Consider the following 18,445-nt stretch of genomic DNA (forward strand, 5'->3'; position numbering starts at 1 on the left):
AGTATAAAAAGACTTAGTGAACATGTTTTTAAACCTTCACAAATGCCGTGAACATTTTAGGCATACAGAAGAAATAGGTTTAAGGTGGAGAGAAAAAGAGAGGACACTTTTAAAAAATTCCTTATTACCAGCATGTTAAATCTGACATAGAGATAGTTGGTGTCAAAGATAGTTGCTCATTTGAGTTTTGAACTCAAGAGAGAGAAGCCTGATCTCTTTAGTACAGATTTGGGAATTGTTGGTGTATCTGTGGTGATTGAAATCAGAGAAAAGGATGACATCGCAGTAATGAGTGAAATGAAGAAAGGACCATGAATAGAGCCCCAGGAAGAACCATAGAACTTCAGTGAAAGGAGAAGTTTCGTTAAAGTGGCTACAATGGAAGTCAGATTTATGAATGTTAAGGAATGAGAAAGTGAGGTGGAAACAATGAAAATCTTTATTGCAAAACTTGGAAATAGCTCTGTTTGGATCTTCTTTTGCAACTGCAAAGGAAGTTAACCTATTCCTTTCCATTTCTACTTGGATTTTGTGTTTGGACACCATGAACATTTTAGAGATAATAGAAGGAGGCACAGGTTTAAGGTAGAGAGGGGAGAGAACACTTTTTAATATTTTATTACCAACATGCTAAATATGAAGTTCTTGATGGACATGCTGGTAGAGATATTAAGATGTTTTTCATGTTTTATAGGCATATGGTAGGTACTTTTTTTTTTAACATCTTTATTGGAGTATAATTGCTTTACAATGGTGTGTTAGTTTCTGCTTTATAACGAAGTGAATCAGCTATACATATACATACATCCCCATATCTCCTCCCTCGTGGTCTCCCTCCCACCCTCCCTATCCCACCCCTCTAGGTGGTCACAAAGCACTGAGCTGATCTCCCTGTGCTATGCGGCTGCTTCCCACTAGCTATCTGTTTTACATTTGGTAGTATAAAATAAAGTCCATGCCACTCTCTCACTTTGTCCCAGCTTACCCTTCCCCCTCCCTGTGTCCTCAAGTCCATTATCTACATCTGCATCTTTATTCCTGTCCTGCCCCTAGGTTCTTCAGAACCATTGTTTGTTTGTTTTTTTTTAAGATTCCATATATATGTGTTAGCATACGGTATTTGGTATTTGTTTCTCTCTTTCTGACTTAACTTTACTCTGTATGACAGACTCTAGGTCCATCCACCTCACTGCAAATAACTCAATTTCGTTTCTTTTTATGGCTGAGTATGGTAGGTACTTTTTAATCAAACCTTAAGAGTATTTGATGTCAGGATTTATCGAGTTTCTCACTGAGATGTGGAAATAAAGGGTATGCATTTCATTGATCCTTCCACTCTTGCTGTCTTCCCGCGGCTAGTGTCCAGACTTCTTATCAAAGTACATAAGGGCAGACACACAAGCATCTATCTGGGGATTGGGTCCGATCTGCTGAGCAAAGCTTACTGAAAGAGTCGAGGCCCAGACATATATTTCTAGGATTGGTCTCCAGGTTGCTTCAACAAATAGGAAGATTCAGTTACTTTGGCGTATATGTTTGCTTTCAGTATATGAGCTACTGTTAGAAAGTGATCAAGCAAGTACCTACCAAGGGTTAGTTTTTAATTGTTGTACATGCATGGTATAACCCGGTTAATTCTCTAAGGAACTGGGGTTGGGGGGAAGCCTGAATGTAAATCAATTGCTGTTTTGAAAGTGAAGAAACCTAAAGAACCTGTGGTTAGTGTCTTGAATTACTCCTTCCCTTTTGCATGTTACTCTTAAAAGGCACACTCCAGTAAGGCAGTGCCACACAATTGCCATGGGTCTCAGGTCTCTCCCAAGCCCTGCATTAATGCAACATCTGCTCCAGTCAGGCTTTACCAACACAAAAAGTAGCCATTCTTGTCCCTACCTGCATGCTTTTACACGTAAAGCTACATCTGCTTGCATTTATTCATGCCTCTCAAAACTTTGCCTGTCCTCTGTTGAATTGATAATGTGTATTTGAGCATCTATTGTAATACATTATACCAGTCTCTTGAGATTTAAAGATAAATAAGATTGCTTTCTGCCTTAAGGGTATTACCTAATCTAGTTGGGGAGATAGGTATGCACAATTAGCTATAATACAGAGCAGAATATTCAAGTGACGTAATAGTGAAGGGAGTAAGAAAAAGGGATACTTGGAAGTAAACAGAAACTCATGGTAGAAATGACTTTTAAGCTGTGTTTGAAAGACAAGTAAAATATCAATGTGGATTAAAAGGAAGCAAAGCATTAGGGCATGAGGGAAATTCTTATGAAAAGAGCTAGTTTTAGGAAATAACGAATGTGCTTATTTAATAAGCATGGAGGTAAAGGATGATAAATGGAAGATGAAGTTGAAGAGGTAAGTTAAAGCTTGATATCGGAAGGTATTGACTGTTATTTCCAGATAGTTTGATTTGATTCTAAAAACAATGAAGAGGGGTCCCCTGGTGGTGCAGTGGTTAAGAATCCGCCTGCCAATGCAGGGGACACGAGTTCGAGCCCTGGTCCGGGAAGATCCTACATGCTGTGGAGCAACTAAGCCTGTGTGCCACAACTACTGAGCTTGCACTCTAGAGCCTGCGAGCCACAACTACTGAGCCTGTGTGCCACAACTACTGAAGCCCTCGCGCCTAGAGCCCGTGCTCTACAAGAGAAGCCACGGCAACGAGAAGCCCATGCACCACAACGAAGAGTAGACCCGGCTCACCGCAACTAGAGAAGTCCCGCGCGTGGCAAAAAAGACCCAACCAACCAAAAGTAAATAAATTTATTAAATCAATCAATCAATCAATAAAAGCAATGAAGATTTATTGAAGGCTTTTTGAGCAAGATGACATGATCAGTTTTAGGAATTACAATATAAAGGTTTATTTAGAAAGGAAAAAGTCTTCATACTATTTTACAGTATGAAAATATCGGAGAACATGGATGGGGTGAACAGACAACTAGTTATATTTTCAACCAAATGTTGGCAGTACAATTAAGGTGATATCCTACAGAACCTATAGACTGAAAATGTGGGTCTGCAACTTAGAAAGAAACAAGAAGGTGGGGACCCACCTTTGGGCTGACATACCAAAAAATTGGGGCATTTCTGCAACAAAGATGGCTTTTTTTTTTTTTTTTAACTCTTTTTCTTCCACTTCCCCTTTATTTGGGTCAAGGGGCTAGGAGTTTGGTTACATACCAGATTAACTGAACAAATAAATACATTGAGAATAATGGGAAAGAGGAAGGCAAGAATAAACCCTGTAGTATTGGTTTGAAATTGGAAATGAAATCATGGTACTTAATATATAGAGAGATGGAGACATAGATGTGTGTGTGTACATATGCATACATATTTCCTAACTCTGCTGAAAGGGTCTAGAAGCAATGGCACTCTAGTAGTAATGAGCACACCTAGCACCAGCACCCAGATCTTGGTTTCCAAGTCCCATTCTTCACTTAAAGAAACTGGGGCTCCTTGGAGAAATTACTAATTCCAAGAATGGGGAAGGGAAGCTGTAAGATGAACCTGGAAGTGTGAAAATGCTCAAAGAATGATGAGTGCATGTCAAAAGAACACAGGAGCTAGCTTAAAGGAGTTCCCAGGTCGGTTGTAGTTTGAGCATGAAATAATGAGAGTAACAGATTGAAATCCTTTGAGTAAAATAGTAGTCCACAAGCTCATACAGATATGAGTGAATTTAAAAATGGGGCAAAAGAGAATATTATATGGTAGAATGCCAATCAATTAATCTAGAGAGAATGATGGAATTAGAGAAGTCACAATTTGCAACCATTATAATAATAATAAAGCTAAAAATCATCAAAGGATAAATGCAATGGGTGAAAATTTGATGGCAAATAGGAATACTTCATAGTCTTAAAGAACCTCACTGCCAGATAGTTATTATTATTAATAAGTATAACATGCTTATTAGTTTACTTAATGCTGAAGAAACCTGGCAGAAACTATTTTAACCAAGTAACTAAAGTTGATATCACCAGTAATGAGACAACTTAACAATGTGTGTTTCTAGGTATGCATGAAGAAGAACACAGCATCCCTTTTGTGGTATGTTCCTGCCAAATATGCGTAAGTTATAAGGAAATACCAGAGAAACGCAAAGGCATAGTCTGTACAGTAATTGGTCAGCAATCTTCAAAACTGACAGGATCATGAAAGACAGAGAAACACTGGAGGACTGTTTTACTTAAAGACTAAGTTAATGGGACTCATAATCCTGGTTTGTATGTATAGTCCAGTAAAGGACATTATGGGAACAGCCAGCAAAACTTGGAGTTTGTAGATTACATGGTAGTAATGTATCTATGTTAATTTCCTTTGCTGTGGTTATGTTAGAGCATGCCTTGTACTTAGGAAATAAACACTGAAGTAAAAATTGGTAATGGAACATCACGTCTACAACTTAGTCTCAAATTGGAGGACTTGGGCAGAGAAACGTTAACAGGATGGCTTGGTGAAAGGTATATAGGAGCTATATGTACTATTTCTACAACTTCTTTATTAATTTGAGATTATTTCAGAATAGAAAGTTTGTGAAGGGACTACCCTGGTAGCGCAGTGGTTAAGAATCCGCCTGCCAATGCAGGGGACACGGGTTCAAGCCCTGGTCCGGGAAGATCCCACATGCCGCGGAGCAACTAAGCCTGGGCACCACAACTACTGAGCCTGTGCTCTAGAGCTCGTGGGCCACAACTACTGAAGCCTGCACGCCACAACTACTGAGCCCGTGTGCCATAACTACTGAAGTCCATGCACCTGCAGCCCGTGCTCTGCAACAAGAGAAGCCACCGCAATGAGAAGCCTGTGCACTGCAACAAAGACCCAACACAGCCAGAAATAAATAGAAAATTAATTAATTAAAAACAGAAAAGTTTGTGAAAAATGTATTGTTCAGTGTCAGGTATTATAGGAAGGTCAAGGAGGATGAAGACTGAAGAGAAAAGTCTGTTAGATTGAATAATCAATCAGGCAGAAAGACAGAAGAATCTAAATGAAGTGGCAGGGGGTGGGGGAATCAGGGACTCCTGTTTTTAGGGTCCCGGGCATGAAATTTTCCTTACAGTTCAAAACCCTAAAAACAAAACTTTTCTGCTTTAAATTCCTACTGTACTTATTATAATACCACAAATTTTGAATCTCAGCTGTTACCTATATTATTCTCTTTCAAGTATTTTGCAAAAGTCCCTAAACAGACCATAAGCTCCTCACAGGCAACAATTACGTTTTTATACAACTGTGTGTCTAACCCAAGACCAAGCACAGGGCGAGGCAGCCTCCAGATGCTGCATCAACACCTAAATTGTGCTGATACCTCGCCATATACCAGCATGCGGCTAAGTTGTCTCTAACTCAGTCTTAGATCCCTTACTCATAAGGGCAAGTCTATGGGCAGCTATGAGCCCTGCACAAGAAAAGAAATTTAAAAACTTGTATTTAGGGAAACCCTTGGTAGTCCAGTGGTTAGGACTCCACACTTTCACTGCTGAGGGCCCAGGTTCGATCCCTGGTCGGGGAACTAAGATCCCACAAGCAAGCAAGCAAGCAATAAATAAATAATAAAAATAAAAACTTGTGCTTATTAAAGGCCATGCCAGTCTCCTATCCAGAAAGACTGAAGTTCCATGTTTTGGATACATTTTTACAATACTGTCTAACTCACAATGTTACTATATGTCATTTAAGAGCAACAAGGTAAGTATAAATTCAGGTTAGCTTTAACAATTTGGAAGACACTGTATTTAAAACCTCTTAAAAACATTCTGTCTAGCACCCAAAACTTGTTTGGACATGAATATGTAATCTGTGATTCTTTCTGCGGCAGAAAAACAAAAAACAACAAACTTCCCTTGTCAAAGAGTGAGACCCATGTGCAGTCACCGGCATGCTGAAAAGAAGCCTGCTCCACAGCTCTGGGGTTGTGTGAATGCCAAGTAAACTCAGCTCCTCCCCAGTTTGCAAACTGCTCTTTCAAGAAAATTCTGCCCAACTTAGACTGCAGAAACTAAACTGTAAGGAAGGTATTTTGATTTTAGCCTGTTAGATAGGACTGCAAATAAATAGGATGTTGTGTCCAGGAAGACAGTCTTACTGACTGCATCATCCTCCATGAGACAATATTTAAATTTACTCCTGAAAGTTTTCAACTGAAAGTGAGAAATGAGTCCGAAATAGGTAATAAAGTGATTACAATCTCTTTGTTTAATTGAATGAGAAAGTTAACATTTCTATAAAACTAAGAAATAGAATGTATTTTATGGAGTTTGTGTTTTATGTTCAGCTAGTCTTGGGTCCCAACAATATGCAAACAGCAGTTTTACTAATGTGAAAAATAAATAATTGAATACATTTTACAAGTATATTATCTGCCCTCTGCCCCACTAAAAGTGAGGCAAGTTATAGTTTCCCAAGTGCCGCAGTGGGCAGCTGGAAATAGTCTCTGTCCAATTATACAATGAGTTCTTTTGAGTTCGGGAAGAGGGTGAGGGAGACTGAAATCACAGTGCATCAGGCTTGAATGTCTTTGTATATGTGTGTATGTTGGGAAGCTAATAAAGTGGTAGGTCAGTCCCTAATTCAGTTTGGCTTTTTTTAATGCTACACTCTAGTGCCTGAAAACTTTTACTCTTAAGGAGCAAGGACTGTGTAACTTACTAAGTGCCTAAGGCCAAAGTGTCATTTTGCATATGAGGGAGTGCTGAGTTTGCTGTCAGCCAAGCCTTCTGCCTCCCAGGAGCCCCTGCTAGAGTTAATTCACGTCCAGCAGTTGGGGAAGTCTTCAGAATGTTAAAGACTGTCAGCTGCAACTTGGAGAGGTAAGAGAGGCTGAGTCTTAGAAGTAGCCAGTCCAGAGTTTGTTGGAAGAGGGAAGCGATGAGGGGGTAGCAGAGAGCACTGAGTTAGTCTCAACTCCACCATTTGCTAAGGCTGTATCTCTCCCCTCTTTGAGCCTGGGTCTTTTCAACTGTAAAATCCAGAATTTGATGCCTTCCCAGCATATTCTACAGGCTCTAGTGGCCTTCCAATAAATAATGGATATAAAAGTTCTTTTTAAACTGCAAGTCACTGTATAAATGTGAAGAATTGTCAGATCACATCAATTGGAGATGTCACTTGAGTTAAAACTTGAAAGGAGTTTGTCAGACTGGAAGGGAAATTTCAAGCTCAGGGACAAAGTATGATCTATGCTGCAGAGATAGAAACATGCACAGCATGTTGTAATGGCAGGATATCCAGGGTGCCTAAGGCCCGCCCAGGGTAACTATGGTGAAGAGACCAAAAGGAACCTAAGAAAGTGTACTTGGGAGAACTTAATAAAAAGCCCTGAGTGCCTTCTCAGAAACAGAGGGTATTGTCTTGGGGAGTAATTGAAAGCTTTTTAATGAGGGTGGCAGTCGAGGTGGGCAACATGATTAAACTTCTATAATGGAAAGTATGGCAGTAATATGTCAGATAGATTGGGAGGCAGAATGGACAGTAGGGAAGCCTGAGGGTGGGGGAATCAAGGGAGGCTATTTTTCAGTCTAAATCTGAGGTTGTGGTGATAACGTTAATCGGCAATCTGTTCACTTTTGTTTCTGCAGTACCAAATATGCCTGCCAGATTTGTGAGAATGTGGCCGAGCCAATGAGATAGAAGGTGCAGATCTTAAATCTACTGGAGTTGGACACGTCAGAAATGGATAATAAGTACTACAGATCCTCACACAAGGTAAGTCAGATGCCTCTCCTTCCTCTAGGGCTCAAAGCTAAATGGGATAAGGGTTCCTTTACAAAAGTTGTTCTTTGGGGAATCAAATTCCAGTTGTATCACTTGGAAGTGGATTCTAAATCTGCAAAAAAAAAAAAAGGTAGTATCCTCCCAAGAAGGTTGCTTAATAAAGGATGGTTAACTCTTTAAATGTTACTTTTACCTAGTTGGACTCTCCTAACCTTTTAAAGCTTGGAGTCTGGAGTCTAGGAAAGAAAAAGAAAGTGAGGCAAGCAGCAGTGCCCAAATTGAAGCCCAAGTTGCCCTCCCTCAGGGACTTGAGAATCTGTGTAAATCAAGCATGACCTCCTCCCCAGAACGTTTCAATGTTTACGTGATATTTATGTTAATGTTTAAACGTTTAAAATGGATACTACAGCCTTGAGAGAGAAAATTGACCTTAACCCGTTAAAACTTAATAATAATATGGAGACCAACATTGCTAACCCATGTGGGTCTCAGGACATGCCCCCGCCCCCCATTCCTTTTCAGTTTGTATCAAGTGTGTTCATGCCTCATGTATTTTTTTTTTTAACAATACAAGGTGGATGATTCTTTTTTTTAATGTTCCTAACTTATAAATAGACCAACTTGTTAAAAGACTAACAAAAGCAATATTAACAATTGTGAGAAATGATTTCTGTTTATGAAGGAAGAATAACTGCAGCTCCAGGAGAGTAGTCAACCTTTGTGAGAACTGGCTGGTAGAGGTCTCTGGGGCAGCTCTGTATCCACCAACTCTGTGCCTTTTCCTTTTCCTCTGGGGTTCTGTCTAGGTTTGTTCCAGCTCTCCAGAATGCCCACATGCATACCACTGGCTCTGGAAGGGGAAAGGGACTGACGGTATTAACTGAATTCATTTTGCTGGAGACTTACTGGAGGCTGATGTCATTCACTGGAAACTGCAGCAAACTTGGCTATTCCCTTGCCCATGGGAGTATTGGGTTTTTGAGAATTTTTTTTGTTATATAAGTACCTCATCCATAGATATGTCATTATTGAAGATTCCACCTCAATCCAGTATATTTTTGGACATTTTTCACCAAAAACATTACTTTTAAATAGTATTACATAATTTTGAATATTTAGCATCTCAGGAACTCTGAAAACTTTATTGGGCTGATAGATATCCACTTCAGACCTCATATCAGAACAATCAAATTTCCTTAAAAGTAGAAAAAAAGTACTACTCAGTCCATTGAACAATGTAATCAAACGAGGGCCCGATCACGCCTTCATGTGTTTTTAATCCTAGTTGGAGGTATTCTCTCCTCCTGCTATTTTTTGCTCTCTTAGTCATGGACCTTGTCTCAGAGTGACATTTAGCTGTTCCTCAAAACTCCTCCCAAGTGACCAGGATTTGCCTTAGGCTCTGAGGAAAATACTTAAGTGGAGAATTTCCAAAAATATTTCCACAGTTTAGACAATGGTGCCATTAAATAAATATACACCTTCTCCAGTGACTAATCCTCTTTACCAGTTTTTATAATTGAATGAAATTTTTTTTCTTTTTTTTTAAATTAATTAATTTTATTTATTTATTTTTGGCTGCATTGGGTCTTCGTTGCTGTGCACGGGCTTTGTCTAGTTGCGGTGAGCGGGGGCTACTCTTTTTTGTGTGTGTGTGTTGTCTTTTTTTTTTTTTTTTTTTCAGTACGCGGGCCTCTCACTCTTGTGGCCTCTCCCGTTGCGGAGCACAGGCTCGGGTCGCGCAGGCTCAGCGGCCATGGCCCACGGGCCCAGCCGCTCCGTGGCATGTGGGATCTTCCCGGACCGGGGCACGAACCCGTGTCCCCTGCATCAGCAGGCGGACTCCCAACCACTGCGCCACCAGGGAAGCCCCGGGGGCTACTCTTCGTTGCAGTGTGCGGGCTTCTCATTGCGGTGGCTTCTCTTGTTGCAGAGCATGGGCTCTAGGTTCGCAGGCTTCAGTAGTTGTGGCACGTGGGCTCAGTAGTTGTGGCTTGCGGGCTCTAGAGCGCAGGCTCAGTAGTTGTGGCGCTCGGGCTTAGTTGCTCCACAGCATGTGGGATCTTCCTGGACCAGGGTTCGAACCCGTGTCGCCTGCATTGGCAGGCGGATTCTTAACCACTGCGCCACCAGGGAAGTCCCTGGAATGAAATTTTTAAAAATTAACAGCCACATCTCTCTACATTGACGCCTCCCATGGATATGGAATACTTTGGTATATGGTACATTTCCTGTTTTACGATTGCACAATGACTTCAAATAGCTATGAGTAACTGTGAATGCGTTGACCAAGAGGGACTATCTTACTTCCTTTCTCTAAGGGTTAACTGCTGCTGGGCTCCCCTAGCATTTTGATTTCATTTCTGATACATTTGTTAAATTACAATTACTCATTTACCTCCACCAGATCTTGAAGTTAGAGTTAATGTGTTTTCTCCTATTACACATCTGCTATGCAGTCTTACCCTAGTACCTGGTGTATAGTGAATACTCAATGTTGGTTAAATTAAATGAATTTACCCTGATTTCTATAGTCAGATAGATACTGGTAGCTTTCTCAGGAACATGAGTGATCAAAATCAAGTAGGCTTCTATCTATACTAGATTAAGCATTTTACTAATTTCATAGAAAAATATGTGTAAAACAATAAACAAAACATTCATGTAATTGATAATTAAAGAGAAAAGATGGGGGCACCGGATATAGGGAAACCTCCTGGGAAAGATTAACAAGTTAGGAGTATTGTGACTCATATTTTTTTTTCATTGTTTTACAATCTTAACAGCTTTTCTTAGATTCCTTCCTTTTGAGCTGTGGCATAACCTGAATATTAGGGTTGTTTTTTTTAACCCCACCCTGGTTGCTGTAGTTGATGAGTCATAGAAACCAGAGAAGGGAAAGACCAGTGAAATCATCTGGTTTATCTCCAAATTAGGGAGTGGAGCGTTGGGATTTGGAGAAGACTAACCTCTCATTTGAAAAGACAAAAGGAAAAAACTGCAACTAGAGCTGATTAGAGCAGCTCACCCATCTGTTTGCCTTTTGCTTCTAACACAGTCCTGAGATCCACCCTGTTAGAAAGCAATCAGGAATTCTTATCAAGGGCCCCAGGAAAACCAGATGCCAAAGTGTTGAGGAGTTGAACCAAAATTCTACTGCCTGAATAATAAAGTCGGATTATGAATCTTTCAGTGATTGTTTTAATGGAGTCTTACAGAATTTGAAACTCTGTTTTTAGCAAGGTCTTATAAATTTAAGAGCTAGCAAAAGCCTCACAGAAGATCTGGGCTAAAATGCCTAGTTCCCAGATGCAGAGACTAAGGTGGAGATGATAAGAGATGATAGGTATGCCTAGGTCAGGAGTACAGACTGTCAATCCCTTTCTCTCTGTGTCACAGTCGCACAGTATCCTCCCTCACAATGCTCTCCTCCACTGTCATCGTCCTCCTCTTCTCCTCCTTCTTGTTCTCCTTTTTTGCATTGTTGGCTGAAGCAATGGCAGAGACGGTTCAGCATCCGTGTCTGCTCTTCATGTTAACCAAGGCTGACCCCCAGGTATCACATGAGCTTGGGCCACAGCGGCAAGTGGATGCCACTTCAGCCTCACCTGCAGCCTGTCTACCATGCTTCTTGCTCTCCTCCTACTTCTTCTGTGTCGTTCCAGCTGCAGAACCTTGGCCTTATCTCCTGTTCAGACTTTGCCCTTGTCCTTTGAAATTTTTAACAAATCATAGTGTCCTCACCTTCCCCCTTGATACCTAGCTTAGCTCTCCCCCAACTTTTGATGACCCATAGCATCCCTGCTCCAACTTTGGCCTCCTGGGTTGCAGAACCGGCTTCATACTGCTTGCTCTTTGCCAATGTCCCCTTACAAAATGGGGAGGACTCTTTGAACCTTATCAATGCTGATAGCATCTGTATATCCCCAATGTAAATCCCCATATCTAGTTATCTGAGTATGTTATCACAGGTTCACACTATTAGAAATCTAAATTCCTTTGCAACATTAGAGATATTCAACAGTTGCCTGTTATTTTATTTTGATAATATTCTAACAGACTTATTTTACTTGAAAGTGATTTTTTCAGTCACAGCTATACATTTAAATAACTTAGGGACTAAGAACATGTTAGGGTCTCATGACCCAAAGACTATGAATGAAAACAACAACTTTATATGGATATATTCAGTTATGCAAGGGGTATTCTTCCCAACTACAAAAATGGAATGCAGAGAAAGAAGTTGGCCAGTTGTATTTGATAAAAATAATCTATTGATCTCCTTGCAAAGAGATATAATTTTGTTATTCAACGTATTTCCATTTAGAAGTCCTGTTGGGTCTGTTTGTTTGTTTGTTTGTTTTTTGCAGTACTCGAGGGTTCAGTGGCCATGGCTCACAGGCCCAGCTGCTCCGCGGCATGTGGGATCTTCCCGGACAGGGGCACGAACCCGTGTCCCCTGCATCGGCAGGCGGACTTCTAACCACTGCGCCACCAGGGAAGCCCTGTTGGGTCTGTTTTAATGAGTAGATAAGACCTGTTTACGTTTAGTAACATCCATGTGCCTATAGACATTAATGTGCCTAAATCAGTTACATTTGAATATTAAGGATTGAGTTTTAGAGCTAAAAGAGAATTTGAAGATTTTCTAGTCAAAGCCCCTCATTTTCCAGATAAGAAACAGAATCATAGATCCTGGGTAATTTGTCCAAGTAAACTCAATTAGGATAGTAGCTAGGACCAAAACCTCTGCTTCCTGGGGTTGATGATGACTAGCACAGGACTCAGCGATAGAGTACAGTCCAGCAAAGTCAGGTCTTTAAAGATGCAGAGCCTGTCATGGACCCACACTGGGCGAGGTGCTGGAGTTGCAAAGACGAACAGGGAGCTCCCTGTCTAATGGTACAGCCTGGTACGTAAACAGCCATAGTGCCATGGGATAAAGAAGTACTGCAAATAAGACGAAGGTTACGTGAATAAAGAAGTCTATTCTACCCTTCCCATAAACCTCATGCCACGAGGTATCTTATTTATTATATCATCTTGCTTAGCAAACCTTTTTATTTTTTCTACATAGTATATGAACTGTGTAAGCTTTGGCCCTACCTAAGTTATATTATCATAAATTATGATTAGAGGAATCAAAATCAAATGAGGGACTTCCCTGGAGGTCCAGTGGTTAAGACTCTGCACTTCCACTGTGGGGGGCACAGGTTTGATCCTGGTCAGGGAACTAAGATCTGATGTGCCATGCGGCGTGGCCAGAAAAGAAAAAAAGAGATGTTGGTTTAAAAAAAATCAAATGAAATTTTACTGTATTGAGTGTTTTCTGCAGAGGGTGCTGTGATATCCAACTTTTACTCTATAGTTTTTTAATTGTATTTTCTTGAACATATTTGAAAAAATACCATCAAGAAGATTGAAGTTTTCCCCAAAGCCTGCCACAGGCTGTTATAATCTTAGTGTGTAAGATGGAAGCCCTCTTTTCACTATTTCTTTTTTCATCTGTGTTTAAAATTATAGAAGTAATATGTATTCATTGTTAACAAAAATCAAATAATATAAAGAAGTGTATAAAAGGTGAGCATTCTCCTTTACACATACACACCAATCTTCTTCTTTCCCAAGAGCTAATCAATATCAGCTTGGTGTATATCCTTCCATATATTTGCATGTGTGTGTATATACACATTTATACACCTACACACATATGTAAATATGTAAATGTACATACATAGCGATTAACTTAAAACTAGAGTCAAATTAGTATTATTAGTCTAATTGACTTTTTTTAACTCAGGAGTTGTAAGGTCTTTAAAGTATAAAAATATTCAAACACTCAAAATGTATCTAGTAGACATTTAATAAAGATGAAAACATTTGAAGTGTAGTTATCTTTATGTGTGTTTTCATACTCACTAAACATTTTATTTTATGAAAAATACTGTCCTATTTTAAGCAAACTCTTATGGCTAAGAGATATATTTTTTATTACAGAATTAGGATTTTTCCAGACACTTAGCACCTAAGTAATATTTGTATATATGTTGTGGAAGATGCTGCTTGAAGGAATGATAGAGGCTGAGAGAGTTTGAAATATTTATCCTCTGACTTGCCAAACCATAAAAATGCAACAAAATGTACTGAGGTAAGACCTAAGATGCTACTCTGATGGCTCAGGAAGCATCCCAATATCTCAGCAATTTAATATAAGAGTGATCATGATGGGGTGGATATGTGTAGCCAGATCTGTTTTCATAATGTTTTCTATATCAGTATTGTAATAACTTAGCATGCCAACAGACACAGGTTTACACTCACATTCTGCTTTCTCTTCTGTTTTACTCTATATTTTTGAAAACTGTCCATATTGATCTAGCTTCAGTCGATAATACAGATATTTCATAATTAATTTTACTTTAGCCTCACTGATGGGCACTTAGGGCATATCAACCTTATAATGCTACAATAAAAATCCTATACACATATGTTGTGGTCATGTATGACACCCTTTTCAGGATAGCTTTCTTGAAGCAAAATCACTGAATCAAACGGTATGAACATTTTAAATATTGATAGATACCGCTAAATTGCCTTCTCACTGATAACATATAAGCATTTCCGTTTCAGCCATTTCCAACCACACTGGATACTATCAGCCTTTTAGCTTTTGCCAGGTAATTTAAGTATGAATAAGGACAAGGTAATGTTTTATGGAGAGAAATCCAGTAGTAAGAGGTACTGGGTAAGAGTGTCGGCACAACCAGTAACAACCAAATGCCTGTCCTCCCGGGGCTCCTGCCTAGTTGCAGAGACCAACAAATAAAAGAATAACGATGCAAGGTGATAACTGAGAGAGGAGAAGGACATTAAAAACGTCAAGAGAAACAGATTAGCACCAAATCTGCCTGCAGGGCTTGGGGAAGGTTTTCCTTCATGAGAAAATAATATTTGCTCTGATGATTGAAGGATGAGGAGAAACTCACTATTAAGGAAAGTGGGAAAGGGCATTCCAGGCAGGGAAGCAGCGTGGAGAAAGGCATATGGAGGCGTGAGTATGATTGGCAGTGGTGCAAGGTGGGAGTGAAGGGAAAGATGTGGGCAATTGGCTGTCAGGTCAGTCAGACCCTACCTACCAAGAAGGGTTTCCAGAGAGGGGTCATGTAATCAGAACTATTTCATAGAAAGATATTCTGGATGCCTTGTAGAGAATGAATTGAGACCAAAAGTATATTTTACAGCTGGGAAAGAGAGGTTGAAGTCACTGCAGACATTTCCCTGAAAATATCTGAAAACAAAACAGAAATTGTGGTTTGACCACACAGAGTACTCTGTGTGGTTTGGGTCATGATACCTTTATTCAACAAGTGTGTATTGAAACCGTACCATGAGTTCAGCAGGGCTAGATGCTGAAAGAACTCAAAAAGCCAATGAAATAGCCACTGTTTTTTCAACACCTACAATACACCAGGCACTTTTTTACTTTGTCTAATCTTTACATTTGTCCTGCAGTATCACAAATGAGAAAACTGCGGTTGTTAAAGAAGCAGAGGGACTTCCCTGGTGGCGCAGTGGTTAAGAATCCACCTGCCAGTGCAGGGGACACAAGTTCGAGCCCTGGTCCGGGAAGATCCCACATGCCGCAGAGCAGCTAAGCCCGTGAGCCACAACTACTGAGCCTGCACTCTAGAGCCCATGCACCACAACTACTGAAGCCCTCATGTCACAACTACTGAAGCCCGCACGCCTAGAGCCTGTGTTCCGCAACAAGAGAAGCCACCACAATGAGAAGCCCGCACACCGCAACGAAGAGTAGCCCCCACTCACCGCAACTAGAGAAAGCCCGCACGCATCAACGAAGACCCAACGCAGCCAAAAATAAATAAATAAATTTATTTAAAAAAAAACAAAAAAACAGAAACAGAACAAGATGCCAGAACGGGTTCACTCCAAGCCCCACTCTCGTTCACGGACTCAGTCTCTCTGATTCTCCTCTACCCTCTTCCCTCCCTCTCTTCCTTCCTTCCCTCCCTCCTTCCCTTCCTTCCTTTCTTCCTCTCTACCTCCCTCCCTTCCATCTTCCCTCCTCTTTTAATATTTATCTTCAGCTAAGTTATATAGGTGAATAGTTCTAAAAGTCACATATTTACACAAGAATTGTATATCAATTCTATATAAATCAGAGTTAAGCTTATTTGTTAGTAATAGAGACTGGATGTAAGTACTTTAAATAAGGAAGAAATTTATTTTTTCTTTCATGTACAAGAAATCTGGAGGAAAGCAGTCCAGGATTGAATTGATGGTTTCACATTCATCAGGAAAACAGCCTCCTCCTGACTTTTTGCCCTGTGCTTTTGTCTTCATCCTCAAGTTTTTTGATCTCCATCCTTTGTGCCTAGTTTCCATCTTCCAGTTTTCCTCAAGGTCCACAGTAACCGAGGGAGCTCCAGACATCACATCAAGTATTAGGCAAAGGAAGTAGGAGAAAAAAGGGTGTTCAGAGCAAAAAAACCCAACCCAACCCAAACCAAACCAACAAACTAAAACAGACCTTTCCTTCTCATGGCAACTGTTTCAGCTATATATTGCTGCATAAGTAACCAGCTCCAAATTTAGTTTCTGAAAACAATAATTTGTTTTGCTCACTAGTTTGCAGTTTGGACAGAGCTTGGTGGGAAAGGCTTGTCTCCACTCATATTTAGCTGGCATGGTCCACCTTCAAGAGAGCTCACACAGATGTCAGGTTGGCAATGGCTGTCAGGTATAGACTTTGGAACCTCTCCATAGGCTGCTTGGGCTTCCTCATGGCATGGTGGCTGGATTCCAAGGCAAATGTCTCAAGTAAACAAGGTAGAAATGCAATCAGGATCTAGCCTCAGAAGTCACACAGCATGACTTATGCTGTATTCTGTTGGTCAAATAAGTCACAGCAGGTCATGAGATTCAAGGGGACTGGGCATATCCTCCTCCTCTTGATGGGCAAGTTGCAAAATTCTAGAAGAGCATCTGGGATGGGAAATACTACTGTGGTCATCTTTGGAGAATATAATGTTGCGTCTCAGTCCATTTGGGCTGCTGTAACAAACTGCCATAGATTGCGTGGCTTATGTGCAACAGAAATTTATTTCACACGGTTCTGGAGGTAGGTAAGTCCAAGATCAAGATCTGGTGAGGACCCACGAGGCTTGTGGGATCTTAGTTCCCCAACCAGGGGTTGAACCTGGGCCCTTGACTCCCAGGGAATTCCCTGGGCCTCTTTTTTTTAACATCTTTATTGAAGTATAATTGCTTTACAGTGTTGTGTTAGTTTCTGCTGTATAACAAAATGAATCAGCTATATGTATACATATATCCCCATATCCCCTCCCTCTTGCATCTCCCTCCCACCCTCCCTATCCCACCCCTCTAGGTGGTCGCAAAGCACCAAGCTGATCTCCCTGTGCTATACAGCTGCTTCCCACTAGCTGTCTGTTTTACATTTGGTAGTGCATATATGTCCATGCCACTCTCTCACTTTGTCCCAGCTTACCCTTCCCCCTCCCCGTGTCCTGAAGTCCATTCTCTACTCCTGGCCTCTTTTATAAAAGTACTAATCCCATGTGAGTGTTCTGCTCTCATGGCCTAATCACTTACCCAAAGCCCCATCTCTAAATACCCTCACATGGAGGGTTAGGTTTTAAGATACGAATGTGGGGAGGATATAAACATTCAGTTTATAGCATGCTGCAATAATTTTTTGTTTTCCTGGAGCTTTTCATTTGATATCAATAGTTTTTCTTATCACGCTCACAAATTCGTTCCTAAGCCACCCAGTGAAGCTGTTAATGTCTTCTCAGTATGTTCAAACACCTGGGGTAATTTCTTCCTCCTACTCTTTCTGAGGCATTTGTGCTAGAGCCTTTGGTCCTCTTCTCCAAGCTAGACTGGTTGCTCTTTTTTTTTTTTTTTTTTTTTCTTTTTTTGGCCGTGCTGCACGGCTTGTGGGATCTTAGTTCCCCAACTAGAGATCAAACCCGGGCCCTCGGCAGTGAAAGCACGGAGTCCTAACCACTGGACCGCCAGGGAATTCCTTAGACTGGTTGCTCTGTATGCCTGCTGCACAGCTATTGTTCCAAGTTCTCTCTTCCCCATCATTCTGGGAATTCTGTTCACTTATTTGTGCATTGGATCCCTGGTTTTCTGGATCCAGTGCTCCAGTTTTTGCTCTGTTCTCTTGTTTTGGTGAAGTACATCATTCAGAAGTCTCCTGAGATGGGGTGTATAGTGGGATGAATGGTGGCCCCCCAAAGCTTATGTCTCCATCCTAAGCCTCAGAATCTGTGACTATTTCCTAATTTGGAAAAAGGGTCTTTGCAGATGTAATTAAGTTACAGATCTCAAGATGAGATTATCCTCGATTATCTAGGTTGTTCCTAAATCCAATGAGAAGTGTTCTGAAAGACAGAAGAGGAGGAGATGCAGAAACAGAGAAGAGGGCCTTGTGAAGATGGAGGAAGAGATTGGAGTGATACAGTCGCAGAGAATGACTGGGGCTGCCAGAAGCTGGAAGAGACAAGGAAGGATTCTGCTTTAGAGCCTCCAGAGGGAGTATAGCCCTGCTGATACCTCAATACCTCCTGGCTTCCAGAACTGCAAGAGAAAACATTTGTGTTTTTTAAGCCACCAGGTTTGTGGTAACTTGTTATGGCAGCCTTGGGAAACTAAC

General features: G+C 40.7%; 1 protein-coding gene across 2 annotated transcripts in view; it reads left to right on the forward strand.

Annotated features, from left to right (window-relative positions):
* ICE2 (interactor of little elongation complex ELL subunit 2) overlaps nt 1-17,118 on the forward strand; it is an 86,041-nt gene extending 68,923 nt beyond the window's left edge. Inside the window, exons 17-19 of one of the 2 annotated variants that reach the window (XR_016392083.1) lie at nt 2,495-6,836; nt 7,605-13,888; nt 15,253-17,118. The gene's annotated coding sequence lies outside the window, so the exon portion shown is untranslated. The remainder of the gene's footprint in view (nt 1-2,494; nt 6,837-7,604; nt 13,889-15,252) is intronic. The other variant, XR_016392084.1, reaches the window with a different exon arrangement.
* Nucleotides 17,119-18,445: the final 1,327 nt, after the last annotated feature.

The sequence above is a fragment of the Delphinapterus leucas genome, chromosome 2, assembly GCF_059928025.1.
Source record: "Delphinapterus leucas isolate spDelLeu-1000000601 "Yukka" chromosome 2, BTC_Dleu_Yukka2, whole genome shotgun sequence".
Lineage (NCBI taxonomy): Eukaryota > Metazoa > Chordata > Mammalia > Artiodactyla > Monodontidae > Delphinapterus > Delphinapterus leucas.